The 19,658-nt window shown below is 36.7% G+C and overlaps 1 protein-coding gene across 1 annotated transcript in view; it reads right to left on the reverse strand.

The window, feature by feature from the left end:
- UMAD1 (UBAP1-MVB12-associated (UMA) domain containing 1) overlaps window positions 1–19,658 on the reverse strand; it is a 223,378-nt gene that overhangs the window by 157,751 nt on the left and 45,969 nt on the right. The window lies entirely within an intron of this gene.

Below are 19,658 nucleotides of genomic sequence, written 5' to 3' on the forward strand. Positions count from 1 at the left end.
ATAGTTGAAAGTATGTGAAAAATTATTTAGTTGGTTTGAAGTCTTTTGTGAAATCCCTTGCGAGACCCAACTGTTGACTGTGGTTAGAATACGTTCAAAAGTATAATCAGATTGCATCATCGCCATCACCTGCTCAGAGGCAAGTTGAAGAAACATGTGCTCATGAAGCTGAGGCTGCCTTATTGTACTACGCTCTCATGTGGGCTTGCCAGAGAGATTAGTCACCAGTTTGCAGCTGGTTTCAAATTCAGTTGCTGCGATACCAGTGCAGATGCAGTGGCTTACCCTAATTACACTGCTCCAGTTTAATCTTTCCACTTGTAGCGTACTATATACTGGATCGAATGCAAGACTCTGAAAATTGGTTTCAAACAGAAGAGACTTCAAACTCACACACTCGTGACCCTCCCCGACAGCCTGCTAATCCTATTTCATCACTGTATCACTGGGGTCTTCTGAATCCATCCCAAAGGTGTCTTTACCTACCTCAGCCATCACGGAATCTCATTAACAAAAAAGGCAGGAAAAGCTGTTCTTAAAAAAACCACTTTTGAAATAAAAGTTTTGTAGCTCCAAAGGTACTTTTTAATATTTATTTACAAGAATTTCCATTTTTTCCCTGCTTGGAATTCAGCATACTAGCAAATCCTAAGGAAATTAATCTTAGTCAGTGGTTTCTAAATTTGAATGATGATCAAAATCACCCCAGAGGCTTTTAAAAAGACCCACAGATTTCCCTAGCTTTATCTAGGACCTACTGAGTCATAATTTAGAGGTTTCTTTTAAAATTAACCTATAAATAAAGTTTATGATGGTACTGCTTCTGAGAGAAAGAAAAAGGAAGAAAGAAAGAAAGAAAGAAAGGAAGGAAGGAAGGAAGGAAGGAAGGAAGGAAGGAAGGAAGGAAGGAAGGAAGGAAGGAAGGAAGGAAGGAAGGAAGGAAGGAAGGAAGGAAAGAAAGAAAGAAAGAAAGAAAGAAAGAAAGAAAGAAAGAAAGAAAGAAAGAAAGAAAGAAAGAAAGAAAGAAAGAAAGAAAGAAAGAAAGAAAAGGAAGAAAGAAAAAAAAAAGAACAGGTTTCTGCCTATCTCAGGCAGGTCTCTTTGTTGCCTATTCCTATTTGTAATAAATGCCCTTGTGTCAGGTATGAGGTCTATACAAGGAAGTGGGGTAAATTAGAACTCTTAAACAAAAAAAAAGAAATAAAATCCTAGCACCACAAATCCATAGAAGATAATCAGAGAAGAGGCTGCAAGAGGATATTTGTGGGTGTGAACAATAAAGGCAAGGGGTAAAACACGTATTTTCATATAGTCATTATTTTTTAGGCATCTGTTTCAATTTGCTGGATGCATTATAGTTTTTTCTCGAAGATAACATGGTTTCCTTATGATTTTGACAGTATACATTTTAAACTTTATGCATTTCTACTCTCTTGTTTCTTAATAATGCATTCATGCCACATTAAGTGGTAAACAAGAATAGGCAATCCATGCCTTCGCCACACATACCATATCCTGTATGGTATTAATTAATATACTAAAGATAGTTCTATGAGTAAAATAAAGTATATTATAAGAAATTCACATCAACATATTTCAGAATACCCCTGGGGATAAAGACAACACATTAAAGTTACAGTGAAAACATCTGAAAAAAAAAAATCACTCAAGTTCTGCAATATCTCTCCTTACCAAATGAATAATGTCAGTTTTACTCTATCGTCTGATCTAAAATTTAGAATTTATTATATACAAATATGAAGTTAAGCATTCTGCTGTAACAGGTTACTCAATACACTGCTAAAATAATGAATCACTCTGTCAATTTTAAAAACTGGATTTCCCTAAAGGCTAAAAGCTACACAACAATGATAAATAGAATCTACAGTACTTTCAGGTACTCTGTTGAGTATTTTTAAATAACTAGTAAACACCCAGCTTAGCTGATGGCCAACTTGCCCAGACAGACTTTCCTACGACAGAATATGTTAATCTGACAATTATTTATGGCCAGTTATAAACATAAACAGCAGTGATGAGATTCAAACAAAATCGGAAGGTCAAATTTCAACTGACTCTCTCATCCTGACCGCAGTTCCTGACCCATACTGTTACAAATTAATTTCTCTGTTATTTAATATTTTTTTATATGTTCAAAATATAACACAAGTTGCTTACAACACTCAATATTGTTGATGCCCTAGAGAGGGCAAAATAGATGGAGTCAATGAGGCAGAGGCCATCTTCTCCAATATGACCGTAACTACTTCTTTATTTAATAAACATTCAGTTAAGTGGGAAATTATTTACAAATGCATGCCTTCAACATTACATTTTAATTCAAAACAAGTGGATTATATGCATTTAATAAAGTAAATATTTTGAAGTTCCTTAGAAGAAATACAATTTTTCCTGGCATTGTCTTTTCCCATATTATATTGTTGAACGCTGATTCAGGCCGTTATTCCGTACAACATAAATATGTTTCTAGGGCATCTATATTATATGACATGAGTAATTTTTGGTGCTAGGTTGCTCTTATCTTCTCCTTCTCTTCATATTTAGATCCATCCTTTTCTGTCACAGCCTGTACGGTTTCTGCATCATCCATAATTGCATTTAAAACAAACAAAAAACCGTGACTATTAGCTTACCATCTTGAGGCTCTTACTCATTGACAGAAGTCTTCCATTTGAGGTGGAACAACAACAACAACAACAACAAACTATGTTGTTCAGTAACTCCTGTAATTCAGAATGTTCTTACATCATAGTTTTCACCAAAGTTTAGTAAATGCTTCAGTGGATTTTGCTATGTGCTCTCACTATACCTACTGTTTTTAAAATGTTTGATGTTATCTATTTTACATGACTGCCAGTTTTGTCTCATACTGTTTTTTCCAAATTAAAATTCAAAGCTCTTGAGGCACCTGGGTGGCTCAGTAGGTTAAGCATCCAACTTCGGGTCAGGTCACGATCTCACGGCTTATGGGTTTGAACTCTGCGCCGGGCTCTGTGCTGAGAGCTCAGAGCCTGGAGACTGCTTCGGATTCTGTGTCTCCCTCTCTCTCTGCCCGAACCCCACTTGCCCTCTGTCTCTGTCTTTCAAATATGAATAAACGTTAAAAAAAAAAAGTTTTTTTGTAATTCAAAACTCTTTTCTTCATATCTCCTCTTTAAACACTCCAAAATTTTCTGATTTGAAGGTTAGAGCAAAGACATTACATTCAATGGCAATCTATGGCATTTAGGTCACTTTCTCGAAGATCCTACGGGCAGGGATGGGAAGAAACTTAAAGTACAGGGAACAACACTGTCATTTCAGTTAAGTTTATTTTCAAGTGTTTCTGTGCTGAGGGTACATATGAATAGGAGAGAACTCTAGAAATAATTTAGAAAGTCCATTAGGTAAAACATGAAGAACCATATAAAGTATGTTATTCTCGAGTTCTAGGATTTGTGAATTTGCCTATAACAAAAACTATAGTTTGTTAGTTTGAGTTGCATTGCTGCCTATGACAACAGTTGGTCTCTCTGAATTTTTGTTTGGCTGCCACGTGCTCTGCTTTTCTATGTCAACATTTGGAGAACAGTTTCAACTACGTGGCATAATTGACCTGCAATAAAATTGTCATTACAGATAAAAAGACAAGTTCTTTGTAAGTTTTTGAATGGGTTGCTCAGAAGACAATTTCTCCCTACAAGTGGCCAACACCCCACATCTGACTTTCCCCCAACTTTCCACCCATCTGTTGCTTGCTTAGCATTCTCACATAGGAAAGATTTGTGGGGAGGGGCTGTATTTGTAGAAGAGCCACCTGATGAGATTTCTGAGCCTTTCTTCTTAGTAAGCCCACCACCTAATTTGTTGTATACAACTTCTGATTGTTTTGAAGCAGATGAGAATTTAAAGACATTTGCAAATCAGTCTGATGGTTTTATAAGTTATCGCAGCCACACCTAAACTGACAGCTCTTTCTTTTTTATTTTAGCAATTAAATGATGGATTATTTCCACAGCACTTAACTATGTTTTTGTAGGAATAATTACTTCTTTGTTATACTTACATATTTTTTTAAATTGCATTGTGCAATTACAGAAACAAACACACATGTGTAGGAGCAAAGAGTGTGACATATGAACAGATCACCAGTCTGCTGGAGGAGCAGAAGCATGTCCGCTCAGTAGAGAAGAGCCGGTACACTGCCAACATTCAGGGCTTCGCGGAAAAGGTGAACACTGATCATTTTGCAAACTCACCTAAGTGGAGGTCATTTAAGACTTCCCTTCTATACTATTCTTTGGGGAAAACATGGGACCCCTCTTTTCCAAAGTAATGGACAAAAGAGGCACTGAAATGGAAGCAAAGGTACTTTGGAAGAAATTAAAGAAAAATAACATTTGACTTCCCGAGTCTTTGTCAAGGGCCAGTCCTATACTTCCAATTCTTATTTCAAAGATACACTTGTTATTATTATATTTGTAAATAAAGGTTGTGTGGGGAGGATTGGTGCATATATAATTAAATAACAGAAGTCAATCACAGAATTTTTCAATAGAAATGTTTACTTAGTGAAACAAAACTATTTCAAAAAATTACACAATAAAAGCAACATTTCCATCTTGATACAGACAATATTGTATTTTAATTAATGATGACATCTGACAATCAGAACTCTACCAGTCAAACTTAAAATAGCTGATGCTGACTATCCACAAAGCTGTGAGCAGCATAGAAGAACCTAAAAATGCTAACATGAACAGATAAAAAATTTTCCATTTGTATTTAACTGGGTTACTCTCTTTGGCAACAACACAAAGCTTCCTCTAATGTAATTACTTCAATGAATCAGCACTGAAGACGGAAAGAATTTCAGCCACAAAAATTAAGAATTTCTGAATGGAGGGGTGGCTGGGTGGCTCGGTTGGTTAAGCGTCCGACTTCAGATCAGGTCATGATCTCACCATCAATGGATTCGAGACCGGCAATGGGCTCTGTGCTGACAGCTCGGAGCCTGGAGCTGCTTCAGATCCTGTGTCTTCCTCTCTCTCTATCCCTCCCCTGCTCACGCTCCATCTCTCTCTCTCTCTCAAAAATAAATAAACATGGAAAAAAAAAAAAGATTTCCTGAATGGAATTTCTAACAATATTTGCAGAATAAACGCATTTAACTTGAGGCTTTAATGACTCCAGAAAAAAACAAAAAGCCCAGCTCACAACAATACACAGTTGTTTGGAAGACCAAATGAAATCAGGTATGTCATTGTGCCCTGAAATGTTTAAAGCACTAGGAAATATTAGGCATTCTTACTAATTAATATGTATTAGTTAACTCAGGGTGTCTGGGTGGCTCAGTCAGTTAAGCATCTGACTCTTGGTTTCAGCTCAGGTCATGATCTCATGGTTGGTGAGACTAGCCCCACACTGGGCTCCACGCAGACAATGCAGAGCCTGCTTGGAATTCTCTCCTTTTCTCTCTCTCTGTGCCCCTTCCCCACTCATGAGCTCACACGCACTCTCTCTCTCTCTCTCAAAAATAAACTTATTATGATGTAAAACTTCTTGAATAAAGATCTCAAAATTTATATTTCAGAACTTTTGAAATTTTCAACAGTTAATAACTCTCTAAAAGTTAGATTCTAAGTAGTCCTCTAATAAATGTGAGTTCAATAGGATATTCAGTTTTATAAAATCTTCCATGAAAAAAGGAGTTTTAGGCCAGTATGGAAATGCTGAACACTATTAACCCAAGAAGATATTTTCAGGACAGTAATAAACACTAAAAAGTTCTTGCAAAACATCTTTTACCATTTTAAGCTAATTTCCCAAACTTAATTTACACACAAGACTCCTTTTTTACATCAACTATTAACATTCCAAAAAACTAGTAAATGTTAATGTTTCTAATTTAACTCAAATATTATGAATTCTTCTCTTACTCTGTCCAAGTATGAAAGATTTGAGATCAATTTACATTGGTAATTTACCTTTTGTCATCTGTTATACATGACATGTTTTCACCACTAATTCTAGGTGAAATATACATCTATATTAAACTACATGTTGAAAAACCAGCAATAAGGGCACCTGAATGGCTCAGTTAGTTGAGCATCTTGACTCTTGATTTCAATTCAGGTCATGATCTCACGGTTCATGGGACTGAGCCCCGAGTCAGGCTCAGTGTTGACAGCACAGAGCCTGCTTAGAATTCTCCCCCCACCCTCCCCTGCTCACATTCTCTCTCTTTCTTAAAAAAAAAAAAGATTCTTTCTCTGTCTCCCTCTCTCTCTGCCCCTCTCCTGTCCACACATGCTCTTTCTCTCAAAATAAGTAAACATTTAAAAATTTATATTAAAAAAAGGGGGCACATGGATGGCTTTGTTGGTTAAGCATCTGACTCTTGATTTTCGCTCAGGTCATGATCTCACGGTTCAGGGATGGAGCCCTTTGATGGGCTCTGCACTGATAGGGAGGAGTCTGCTTGGGATGCTCTCTCTTCCTCTTTCTCTGCCCCCCCCCCCATGCTCTTGCACTCACACATGCTCTCTCTTAAAATAAATTAATTAAAAAAAGAAAAACAGCAATAAAGTCATCTAAAATTCAATTAAATAAATACAAGAAGGTAATAATGCATAAAAAATAAAAAATCAAATGTCAAAATTAATAGCATTCATAACAATAAAACAATAGTTTTTTCACAAAAACAAACATTTAAGGTCTGTCACATCAGCAGGAAGTTATAAAGTTGAGACAGAAAATTATAGAGAATTTCCTTGTTCTTCTTTTAAGTAATAATAATTCTGACCTTGAAATGGAAGTATAGAGGACAATAAACAGGCTATGGCCAGGGCTTACAAGCTTGAGCTGTTAAAAACAGCTTTTGTAACAACAGAAATTTCTTCCAAGCTCTTCATACTCTAAAGTACTAAAAAGGTAAGTGGAATATAAAAATCCATCAAAATAGAATTTATCCTCACAAAAGTTAAAAATTATCCCTTTCCTCCCAAAATATTCTATAAATGTCATGTACTAGGCTGTGAATTAAATCTCAACACATTTAAAGATTATCATTTGGCCCACATTCTCTGACCACAATGCATTAAATTAAAAACCTTCACCAAAAATATAACCAAAACAAAACATCTCATATACTTGGAAATCTTAAAATATTTTTAAACAACTCAGCAATGAAGTATAGACAGTGAAAAATATATAAAACTGAAAACTAGTGGAAATAATACAAATTAAATTTGGAGGCTGCTAATTTGCATTTGAAGGGAAATACAGAGCATTTTAATGAATATATTAGAATATTAAAAAGCTAAAAATTGATGAGCCTAAAGTAAGGAACCAGCCTAAGAAGTCAGAATGAGACTAACAAAATAAATCCCAAAGAAAATGAAAAAAATTTTAGTTAGAAACAAAAGAACAATGAAATAGGATATAACAATGCAATAAAGAGGACGATAAATTCTAAAGTCAATCTTTGAAAAGACTAAGCAAATAGCAAAGGAAAAAGCAAACAATATTCGGGAGAGAAATCCAACATAACAACAAAAATCCCGGAGATTTAAAAAAAAAGATGTTATTTTAAAATCTCTCTGGCAATAAATTGTGAATTTTTTTTTTTAAATGAGCAATCTCCATTGAAACTATAACTTAACCATATTGACTCCATAGACTAGTCAATAATTATTAATAAATTCATTCAGTAGATAAAAAGCTACCCACTAAGGAAACACCAGGCCCAGAAAATTTTGCAAGTGAATTCTAATAAAATCAAATGTTATACAATTTTTTCCAACAAATTGTTTAGAAATAAGGAACACTTCCCACTCCATTTAATGAGTCTAATGTAACCCTTAACCAAACTTTTCAAAGACAGCACAAGAATGGAAAATTACAAATCTCACTCATAAAAATGTGTTGCAAAAATCTCAAGCCAAATATAAGCTAAGCGAATCCAATAATTTATTTTTAAAAATATCAAAAATAAAATATACTTTGACTTTACTTGAGGAATGCAAAGTTGTTTATACATTAAGGATTAAAGCAAAAAGTTACTTGATCAAGGGATCTAAAAAAAGGCATTTGATAACACTGCCAATTTATAATAAAAAAAAACAAATTAAGAGTAACCTGATAAACAGTATATACTGTATTTACTAGTTGAACACCGTAAACATTATAAGCATTCTCTTCACAATCAAAAATGGAAAAAAGATGCTTGCTTTCCATTTCAACATACTTGTCAGAGATCCTAGATAACTCAATGAGATAAAAAATAAAAGCCTTAATGATTGGAAAGAAACAAAACTCTGAAATTATTTAATGTTTATGATTACCTACTTAGAAAATCCAGAAGAACCTAAATTATTAGAATTAAAACTTTCATCAAGATGGTTGCCACAAAAATCTACATGTTTTTATACTGGCAACAAACAGAACATACAATCTTTAAAAAGAAAACATTTTCAGAATGACAACAAAGTGAACACCCACATACCCACCACTCAATTTAAGAAATAGAATTTATGGTTAACCATGAAGTCGCCCTATCTCACTCTCCCTTCCCCCCACTTCAGACGTAAATTCTCTCTAAATTCTGTGTTTCTTATTCTCTGTTTTAATAGTGCTACCATATTTGTTTATATCCCTAGTTTAATGTTTCAGAACCATATAAGTGGAATCACAATGACAATGTATATACAATACTCTTTAGCAATTCGCATTTCTCATTCCACATCATTTATTTATCTGGGATTTATCCATATTGCTGCATGTACCTTGAGTTGCTTTGTTTTTATATGAAAGTGCATTGTACAAATAAACCACAGATTATAGATCTATTCTGATGATGAACATGTGCTTTACTTTGTTTTACCATTAAAAGCAACATTGTTATTGGATATTTGTAGCCAACACCCCCCCCCCAAAAAAAACAAAAACAAAAACAAAACAAAAAGAAAAAAAAAAAAAGGAAAAGAAGAAAGAACCTTGACTTAGGTCTAACACTTTATACAAAAATTACTCAAAACAGACCGCCGGGTTTATGGTATTTTTGCGATAGCAGCCCAAAGGGACTAAGACAGCATAAGCAAGAGGCAACAATAATATCTGGTCAGATCTATCACTTTAATGACCTTAACTCCAGCTGGTCACAAGACAGCATTACAAAATGTAATATAGGGACACATCAACAGACCCTTGTTTGGGACAAACGATTTCTAAGCAAACTCTAGTTAACCTACACACCTAGCTTTGTCCCTGCAGACTCAGTGCCTGACCTGTCAGCTCTAAGTCTCCCAATGGTTCGTTCACCTTCTCTCTAGAGTTTCTTCTGCTTTGTTTTACAGCATTCTACCCAACTTGGTTGGTGATTTTTGAAATGAACACTGACCTCTGGCCAATCCAGCTTACCCTCAGGGCTTATCTTCACAAAAGATGGTGAGGTAAACAAAGGGTAAGTCTTCTGGACTCTCATTGGTTAAGACCACAACTGAGCCAGTTTCCACTGTTCACATCCACACAAGTTAGTATCACTTAAATCTACATCGCAAGTAACCTCGAGCATGATATCAGTATTCACACATATATAATTCTGATAAATTTGAGAATATGGATAGAGAAACAAAAAAATAGAGGTTCATTTCAGACAAATAGGAAAGAACATTCCTTAACCATGATAAGAAATTTGTAAAATAGGTGAGGAATTATTATGCAAGGTGCCAAAAGACAGGGTATTGAATAGTTAATTAGCATTTTTTTAAATGTTTATTTATTTTTGAGACAATGTGAGAGACAGCATGCAAGCAGCGGAAGGGCAGACAGAGGGAGACACAGAATCTGAAGCGGGCCCCAGGCTCTGAGCTGTCAGCCCAGGGCCTGAGGCTCGAACTCACAAACTGTGAGGTCATGACCTGAGCCAAAGTTGGAAGCTTAACCAACTGAGCCACTCAGGCACCCCAAGTTAATTAGCATTTTTAAGGTTAGGGCTCTGTTTCTCCTCCCCTTCTCTTACCTTCACCTCACTTCTCCCTCCCTCCCTCCCAAACCCACACACAGTCTCTCTCTCTCTGCTGGTTAAGAAATTCATAAAAGAGATCCATAACTGCCTATATTTGTATTACACAATATACACATGTGTATTTGGTATTTTGCATTCTTTCTTTTAACCACATTTAATGGCAAAAAAAAAAATCCTAATTATTTATGCCCACTGTATCTGTTGAAACACTTTGTCTCCATGGGTATTCATTTCAGTCAAATCAGCTTAGCGTGTACTGACTATAAAATTTTAAGATGGCCAAAACATAGGAAAGCATATTGTTATATTAGTAGTAGAATTTGCATCTACTTTTGAGTTCTATCCTACAAAGGACAAATATATTAACTCATTTTAAAAGGTTTCCTTTAAATGTTTCAAGTTATAAAGCATGCAGTTTGTAAAAGATAACTATTAATTCCTTAATAGAGCATTAAACCTGGTCCCATTATATCCAAAATGGTAAATGCTGTCTAGCAAATATGTGGGTGATTAAATCAGGGTCTCTGTCCTTTGGGTGCCTGTTTAGTATAGAAACAATTTATAATACATATACCTCTACAAACTCAAGCTGAGCAATCAATAATTTTGTCTTCCTTCGTCTACAAGCAGCTTATTCAACATTAACTAGTAAATCAAGGGTGAAAGGGAGGGTTGTAAATCACGAAGAAAAGATTCATTTTACTCTTAATTCCCACTTGAATCTATGTAAAATGTTAAGTTACAGACAGTTAAGGAGAAGCTGTTGTTTTTGAATATGTAATTGCTATTTAGATGATAATGGCGTGGATGTCGCAGTAGAACCAGGATCCAAATTTGAATAAGGTCTTAATGAAGGAGGCGAGGAGAAGAATGAGGAATGAAATACAACAGTGTCAGCAACAGACCTTAATGAAGCAAATTACTCTCAGTACCTTTGTAATTCAGGAGGAGCTGCATAAAAAAAGTGACAACTAACGGATCAAAAGCAGGACCTTTGCAAACTAAACATGCTTAAAACATGACATCACTGTCTGGGCAACAAGGCATTGTGGAAGGCAGCCTCCGTGTTTGGGTTTTGCAGCTCAGATCGCAAAATAACTACATTAAAAGATCTGGCTAGGCAGACCAGTTTCCTTAGAAAGCATCTTTATATTTCAAGTTAATGACATTTGTGAACAGAAAAAGAATGTAAATGTCCAAAGATATCTTGGCTGATTTTTTAAAAGCACTAGATGTTAACAGTAAGAATAGTTTTAAGGCAAAATTAAGCTGAATTCTGAAACCTATAAAACTAAAGAGGTCTTTTTTTTTTTTTAAGTTCCAAACTATCATCTATTCTCTTATTAGATTTATGAAGCACACAATGCATTCTGCTTAACAGGTGATAGAATCGCTGTGCATATTCCTCTTTTAAAATCAATTTCACTTTTTGCAAAATCGCATTTAGGCAACATGAGAGCATATGGCATTCCCAGTGCCAAATGGAACATACGTTTAGCATGTTTAAATGATTTACCAAAGGTAACATTGATGATGGTGCTAGAAGCGGAACACAAGGCTTCTGATTTCCAGGGAAGTCATTCAAGGCAAGTGAAAAGTGCCATAGTTACAGATTTAATTTGATTCCCAGAAGGGTATTTTCTTGTCTTCTAAGTAACAATAATTTAATGACCAAATCCATTCCATATTAATTTTATAGGCAGGCCAACAAACATGGTGGATATACTTTTTGCTGTACAGACTGATATTCACAAAGGGCCACAAAAATTGATTTTTGCCTATTTATCCCAACTCCTCAAATATGTGTAGAAATAATAATCCTCCTATCCAAAGAACGCTAGCATTTATCGTTATGTATTTCTAACGAGAAAAAACTCCTCAATACTAATTAATAAGTGCCCTGACACAGTCACGTTACAGTTTCTAGGGACCAACTAAAAATAATTTAACTTCGGGGCGCCTGGGTGGCGCAGTCGGTTAAGCGTCCGACTTCAGCCAGGTCACGATCTCGCGGTCCGTGAGTTCGAGCCCCGCGTCGGGCTCTGGGCTGATGGCTCAGAGCCTGGAGCCTGTTTCCGATTCTGTGTCTCCCTCTCTCTCTGCCCCTCCCCCGTTCGTGCTCTGTCTCTCTCTGTCCCAAAAATAAATAAACGTTGAAAAAAAAAAAAAAAAAAAATTTTAAAAAAAAAAATAATTTAACTTCAAAGATAAGAATGAGACAAAAACATAAGCCTGGCAATAAGAACGATTTGCTGTCATCTCCCTGGGCCACTGCTAAGATCTTAGGCACCACTGCAAATGTTTGTACTGTATTGGATTATTTTTTAAATCTAAGTTAAGATGGTCTATCCAAAAATAACAGAAACAACACACAGGATGGAGAACATACTGGTTAAGAGCACAGACTCAGGCAATCTAGTTTAAAATCCCAGCTCTGGCACTTATTAACTGTGCAATCTTGGGCAAGTTATTCAACTTCTCTCACAATTAGCTTCCCCATCTGTGAGTTGGGGATAACAGTACTAAGTTCTTAGAGCTGCTATGAAGATAAAATGAGTTAAGATCATGTGTCATCATGGTTATTTTCAGTGTGTGTCTTTAGATGAGTTACTTAAGCTTCGTGTACCTCATTTTCCCCAACTCTAAAAAATAACAATACCTAATGTTTTTAGCTACAATTTAATTGAAGCTTCGGAAAGTGCTTAAAAAGACCAAAAACAGTCAGTGCGCCTGGCTGGCTGAGTCGTTTAAACATCCGACTCTTGATCTCAGCTCAGGTACTGATCTCACGGTCTTGATCTCAGTGTTGTGAGCCCAACCAAGCCCTGCACTGGGCTTTGCATTGGACACGAAGCCTATTTAAAAAAAAAAAAATCATACACATACTGTTACCATTGTTATATTAGTTTTAATTTTTCTTATTAGAATCACTAAACCTTGTGCAATTCCTATGTTCTGCTGATACTTCTTGAACTTGTCCTTCTCTCTTCCCATCGCATGGCCTCTAACCAGCAATGCTGACAAGTGTGCTAACATGACAGGCCCCACTGTCTCCACCTCTTCTAGCCTTTCCTCAACCCTACATCAATCATTCATTTTGTAGGCTTTTTTGATGATTTTTTTTTATTTTCAAAAAGATCATCTGATTTTTGGTCTGATTCAACATGGCTTTTACATATTTTTATTAATCCCTACTCACTCTCTTCCCAAAATCACACACCACACGCAAACACTACTGGGTATCATCTACTCTTTTGAACACCTAGACTCCATGAGAACTTCGAATGCTGACTTTCACAGCTTATTCTAGGGAACACTGATTTCATCTAGTTTTGTTCCATGCAAAATAGCAACACAGATTTTTAATAATAGATTACAGGGCACAGATACTTTTTGTTTTTAAATATGTTCAGCAGTTTAAGCCTGAATTTTAATTCATTGCCTTAAAACGGAAATACTCAAATGATTATCAAAGTAATACATTTGATAAGTACAGTACTTAGAGCCAGATGATTATATAAAACACCTATTAAGCATTCTGTGATGAACAAACTGAACGTGAACACTGCACGAAGCATGTGACCCAATCCAATCATATTTACTTTACCCTACACATTTCATTATGTTTACAACATAACTTGAGTGAGTACCTTCTTGGAACACTTGAAGTTACTTTCATTGATTTCATTCATTGGAGGACTTCAAAGCACTCTAATAATGTAGGTGGTTATTATGATTAAAAACTGCAAAGATCCTACTTTTTATCAGCCAGTTATGTTTCCAAAACACAATCTTAATTTTCCTGAAAAAAAAATTGTAGTGCATCATTTATATAAACTTCATTACAATCCTCCTGAAAGTACATGTGCTCATTTCCTTTTTTTCCTTTATTTATTTTGAGACACACACACACACACACACACACACACACACACACACACACACAGAATCTGAAGCAGGCTCCAGGCTCCGAGCTGTCAGCACAAAGCCAGATGCGGGGCTCGAACCCACGAACCAGGAGATCATGACCTGAGCCGAAGTCAGACGCTTAACCGACTGAGCCACCCAGACGGCCCTATATGCTCATTTCTTATTTTATGCAGTTCGGTTGGAGCTGGTCTAAGCAGAGATCTCTTCTGACCATTGCATAAAGGTTTTAAAAAGAAAGACTGGTTTGCAAGATGTGAGAATAGGAGCTCCTTTCAATTCAGAATAATAAAAAGGTCAGAGAGAACGTCAGCAGTGCTGAGTTATGTGGCTCCTGTGGTATCATTTCTCTTCTGCATGTGGACCTGCATGCTGGCTTAGGCCACACTCTCTTTCCATCCAGAAAATGAACACTGTTCAGGTTCAGTCTCATCTTCCCTATTTTACTCCTACCCAAATAAAATACAGCACTATTTTTTTCAATTGATGACCATTTTATGATTAAAAACTGTAAATTAAACTGACATTTTGGTATAGAAGCATTCTCTAAGGCAACAGTACTTTTTAAAATTTATTTTTAATTAACTAACTAAAAAAAATTTTTAATATTTATTTATTATGAGAGAGAGGGTAGGGAAGGGCAGAGAGAGGAGAAAGAGAATCCCAAGCAGGCTCCATGCTGTCAGCACAGAGCCTGCCACGGCGCTCAATCCCACGAACTGTGCCAAAACCAAGAGTCAGACACTTAACTCACTGAGCCACCGGGGCGCCACCTCCACCCCGACTCCCCCACCAAGGCATCAGTTCTTAAACTTTGTGATCTCAAGACCAGTGTTATGCTCTCAAAAATATTGAGGACGTCAAAGAGCTTTTATTTGTGTCAGTTATATCTATTGATATTTTATCATATTAGAAATCAAAACAGAAATTTTAAATATATTAATTCACTTAAAATTACATTTTGCATGTTAACATAAATAGCATGTTTTTATGAAAAATGACTATATTAAAATACACAAATGTAGTGGAAAGACGGGCATCTTATATTTGTGAAAATCTCCTTTAATTTTTGGGTGTTTTAAACTTTTTTTTATGTTTATTAATTTTGGAGACAGAGAGAGAGACAGAGTGTGAGCAGGGGAGGGGCGGAGAGAGGGAGACACAGAATCCAAAGCGGGCTCCAGGCTCTGAGCTGTCGGCACAGAACCCAACGCGGGGCTCGAACTCACAAGCTGTGAGATCACAACCTGAGCTGAAGTCAGACGCTTCACTGACTGAGCCACCCAGGGGCCCCTAAAATCTTTTTTAATTTTTGGGTTAAGAGTGGACAGCTGGATTCTCCTATCTGCCTCTGCATTCAGGCTGTTGTGATCCACTGTTTGGCTGAAGTATGTTAAAACCCAGGGTCACAAAGATAATGCACTTGGAAGAAGGAAGGCTTCATGGAGTCCATGGAAGTATCTCCTTGAGAACTGCCGTTCTAAAGTAGGTGTGTGTAATTATATTAAAACATAATTCAACATCTCACTGGCCAAACAAGAAATAAGTAAAAACAAACAAAAAAAGAACAATCTCTCAGGGGCTCACCCTCCGCCTCTGAATTGGTTAAGACAAATTCTTGGAATCATCTGCACTGTAGGCAGCTGTACTCTGGGATGGTTTAAGGCCTGGGTGGCTCAGTCGGTTGAGCATCCAACTTCGGCTCAGGTCATGATCTCACATCTCGTGGGTTAGAGCCCCGCGTCAGGCTCTGTGCTGACAGCTGACAGCTATTTCTTGCCACGTATGTGGTTACATCCATACAGTGGACAAAGTTTATTGTTCTTTGTATTTAATAAATGAAAAATTAAGAGTCCTAACAAATTGGTGCTTCACTTTTAAAAAAGTTACAATTTCTACAGGTGAAATAAATTGGAGTGAAAATTGGTTCTTCATTCTAAATGTTGATGAAAGACTGGTTTGAGCAGCAACCTTACATAAGAACAGGAATTTGTAATTCAGTAATTCAAGGAACTGACATGATTTTTTTTTTTTAGAGAGCTTTAGATTTTATTTATTTTTTTTATTTTTTAATATATGAAATTTATTGTCAAATTGGTTTCCACACAACACCCAGTGCTCATCCCAAAAGGTGCCCTCCTCAATACCCATCACCCACCCTCCCCTCCCTCCCACCCCCCATCAACCCTCAGTTTGTTCTCAGGAACTGACATGATTCTTACTGGAGAACCCTCATTTTAGGCACATTTCCAAACTCTTAGAAAAAAAGAGTTACAAACACTGAGTGGGTTTTAATCGCCATTTTAGTGAGCCACAGTAATTATTTTTGGCAAATAAAATAAACTACATCTGTACCCAATTATATGAAGAGTCATTCACTCAAAGTTTGGCAAGGAAGAATTTCAAAAGCAGGCAGTAAATTTAGTGTAGTGCTACCAGAAGACTGGCTGATGGCATTCTCCTGAAATTCTGCTGTGGCTAGTCTTATGGCTTCAAAGAACACATAATAAATTTATATTCCAACAGAACTGAAGAATAAATATAAGCAAAAACCAAGTGCCTTTCCCCTGCATCTAGAAAAGGGAAGTTGTACAGGTGGGCATAGCAACTGTTCATCAACACAAACTATTTGCTTTGTCTGTGAGCATTTTTTACAGAAAAGAAAACAGGGTACTCATGGTCAGGTAGGGTGGGTAGTCTCACAGCTCGAATTAGGATCAAATTTTACTCACAGTAATATATTTCAAAGATTATAACAGAGGTCAGTGGAAAAATAAGATTCAATTTAAAGAAAATCACTTTACAGGTTATTTTTAAAATATCTGTCTAATGCATTAATAGGTGCCTCTCAGGGAGTCTGGGTGGCTCAGTTGATTGTCAGACTTCAGCTCAGGTCATGATCTCACAGTTCATGGATTCAAGCTCCACGTTGGGCTCTGTACTAACAGCTCAGACCCTGGAACCTGCTTCAAATTCTGTGTCTCCCTCTCTCTCTGCCCCTCTCCCACTTGCACTCTGTCTCTCTCTCTCTCAAAAATAAACAAACAGTAAAAAAAATAAAAAATAAATTAAATAAATAAATAAATAAATAAATAAATAAATAAATGAAAACAGGTGCCTTTCATTTTTGTCCTTGAGGGCTGTTCATTTGGAAATTTTAAGAAATGATTAAAAAGGGGCGCCTGGGTGGTTCAGTCACTTAAGTGTCCAACTTCAGCTCAGGTTATGATCTCATGGTTCATGGGTTTGAGACCTGCATTGGGCTCTGTGCTGATAGCTCTGAGCCTGGAGCCTGCTTTGGATTCTGTGTCTCCCTCCCTTTCTGCCCTTCCCCTGCTCCTACTCTGTCTCTCTCTCGCTCACTCTCTCAAAAATAAACATTAAAAAAAATTAAAAAATAAATAAATAGGAGCACCTGGGTGGCTCAGTTGGTTGGGCGTCCGACATCGGCTCAGGTCATGATCTCATGGCTTGTGAGTTCAAGCCCTGTGTCGGGCTCTGTGCTGACAGCTCAGAGCCTGGAGCCTGTTTCAGATTCTGTGTCTCCCTCTCTCTCTGCCCCTCCCCCACTCATGCTGTCTCTCTGTCTCTCAAAAATAAATAAACATTAAAAAAATTTTTTTAAATAAAATAAAAAATAAATAAATAACCTTGAAAAAAAAGAAAAAGCAATTTGAGTGTGACTGAAACCCAGGTTTCCTGCCTTCCAGACCAGAATTCTCCTACTTCATAAAATACCATATTTTAAAAATTAGACTTAATAAAATATGTAACATTAACACTGTACTGAAGTATTTCTTTAGAAATGCAGGACCTCCAGGCCCTGAACAAGAATATCAATTATATTACCAACTTGTGAAAGAGTGAGTTAATAGAAATTTCGAGTTCTAAAATGTGAAATAGCCTGTCATTTCTGTACCGATATTCTCAAATGCCATATTTTTTAAAGCCAAGCTACAAATAATTTATCCCATAAAACTTAGCTTTCAATCATAATAATGGAAGTAATGGAAAAGCAAGATAATTAGACATCTATGTAGTGATCACTTCTCTACCTTGGGAATCCCTTCTGCAGAATTCAACTACATGTGAATATATTTCCATATACCTTTTCTGCCTGAGTTTCAATCTGAATTTCAGCTCCACTCTTTATTAATCATGACCTCCTCTTGTTGAGGAAATTCATAAAAGAAGACAAGAGAGGTCAGAAATAGAAGAGAGAAGTACAGCTGAGAGCACAGAAATAGCAAAAATGGTTACAGTGAAATCTTAGAAAAGATAAAGAAAAATGGCAGAAAGTGAAGACATCCGGGTGTCCTCAGTAGCAAGGGATCGGAGGCACACATAAGAAAGAGTGTCTCCCGTGAACTAACCACAGTGGGACCTACACCTGCAAGATCTTGGATATGCAAAGGGGAGGCTAATAAACAGGCAGGCGAGCCCCTGTACCTGTTCTGTTAATCATCCTAATCACACTAGTCTAAGGCCAGGACCCTGCAAGGCAGGAGAGTAAGGTCAACTCTCAATCAGAAAAGCAGAGAGACGCAGAACATTTAAGTGAAGGAGGTGAGGGGATCAGAAAAAAAAAAGGCTACTTTATAAATATTTCATCCTCCACAAAGCAACACAAATTTACAAGCCTGGGAGAGAGAGAGAAATCTGGAAGCATTCTTAACAAACAAGGGATAGGAAGCAGAACCAAGCAGTACAGCTTCCAGTATCATTTTTTGAAGGTGTGAAATGTCATGTGAATTGTCGTTAGTGCGCTTTACTGCTTTCGTTCAGCAAATGCGGAAACTGTCACAGACACAGCTCCAACTGAAGGCCCCCAACCTTAGTTTCCCCTTAAGGTTTTAAGTTATAGGCTACAACTTCATCCTTATAAGAATTTTCTGGGCCCTAGGCTCCACAGTGAGGGAGGAAACTATATGGTTCACTCCTCTAAAGCTATATGTATATATTTAAAAGGTAAGATGGGTTCCATTCTGCCTCACACATTTTTCTCTATGCGGAACGGAACATGCTAATTAAACGCTGACACACAAGTGAAATATTAACCAAATCTCTGCAGAGGTCCAGGTGCCAATTATATGATTATTTCTTTCCATAAATGTTTAGGTTTAGAGGATTTCCCCCCTCCCCCCGCAAAGAATTACTTCCTTCAGTGAGCATCTCTAAATATTTGAAAGGCTTGTAAGTGGGTAAAACATCACCACCCTTCATGAAAAGAAAGTATTTTTACTTTGACTTTAATTCAGAACTTTCCCTCTCTTTAAATATAGTTTTCTGGATATAATCTGACTAGAAGTAAGCAGGAGATTTATTTCCACTTATATAAATAGTATTATTTATTACTCAGAGCCTAGTTTAGAGGTTTTACAATGCAAATTCATCTACTCTCTCTCACTCAACTCAAATATTTACTGAACACCTAATATTTATATGGCATTATATGAGCACTAAGATTGTAGACCCTCACAAGTTGTGGTTCCCTGGCAGTTGTGAAACTGAAAAATCTATCTGCCCTTCGTCAGTGAAGCTTTAGGGGAAAATGTGAAAAGCTTGGAGGAAGGAAGTAGTCTTTCTGGTCCTAAACTTAGAACTAAATCTATTTCCAAGATGACCTTCCAGATTGGAACATCACATCCACAGACCACCCTAGGGATGCAGGGAGTTTCTGAAGTGAAAATTTCCAGTGCTCCTG

The sequence above is a fragment of the Puma concolor genome, chromosome A2 (genome assembly GCF_028749965.1).
Source record: "Puma concolor isolate L17-30 chromosome A2, mPumCon1.1.hap2, whole genome shotgun sequence".
Classification (NCBI taxonomy): domain Eukaryota; kingdom Metazoa; phylum Chordata; class Mammalia; order Carnivora; family Felidae; genus Puma; species Puma concolor.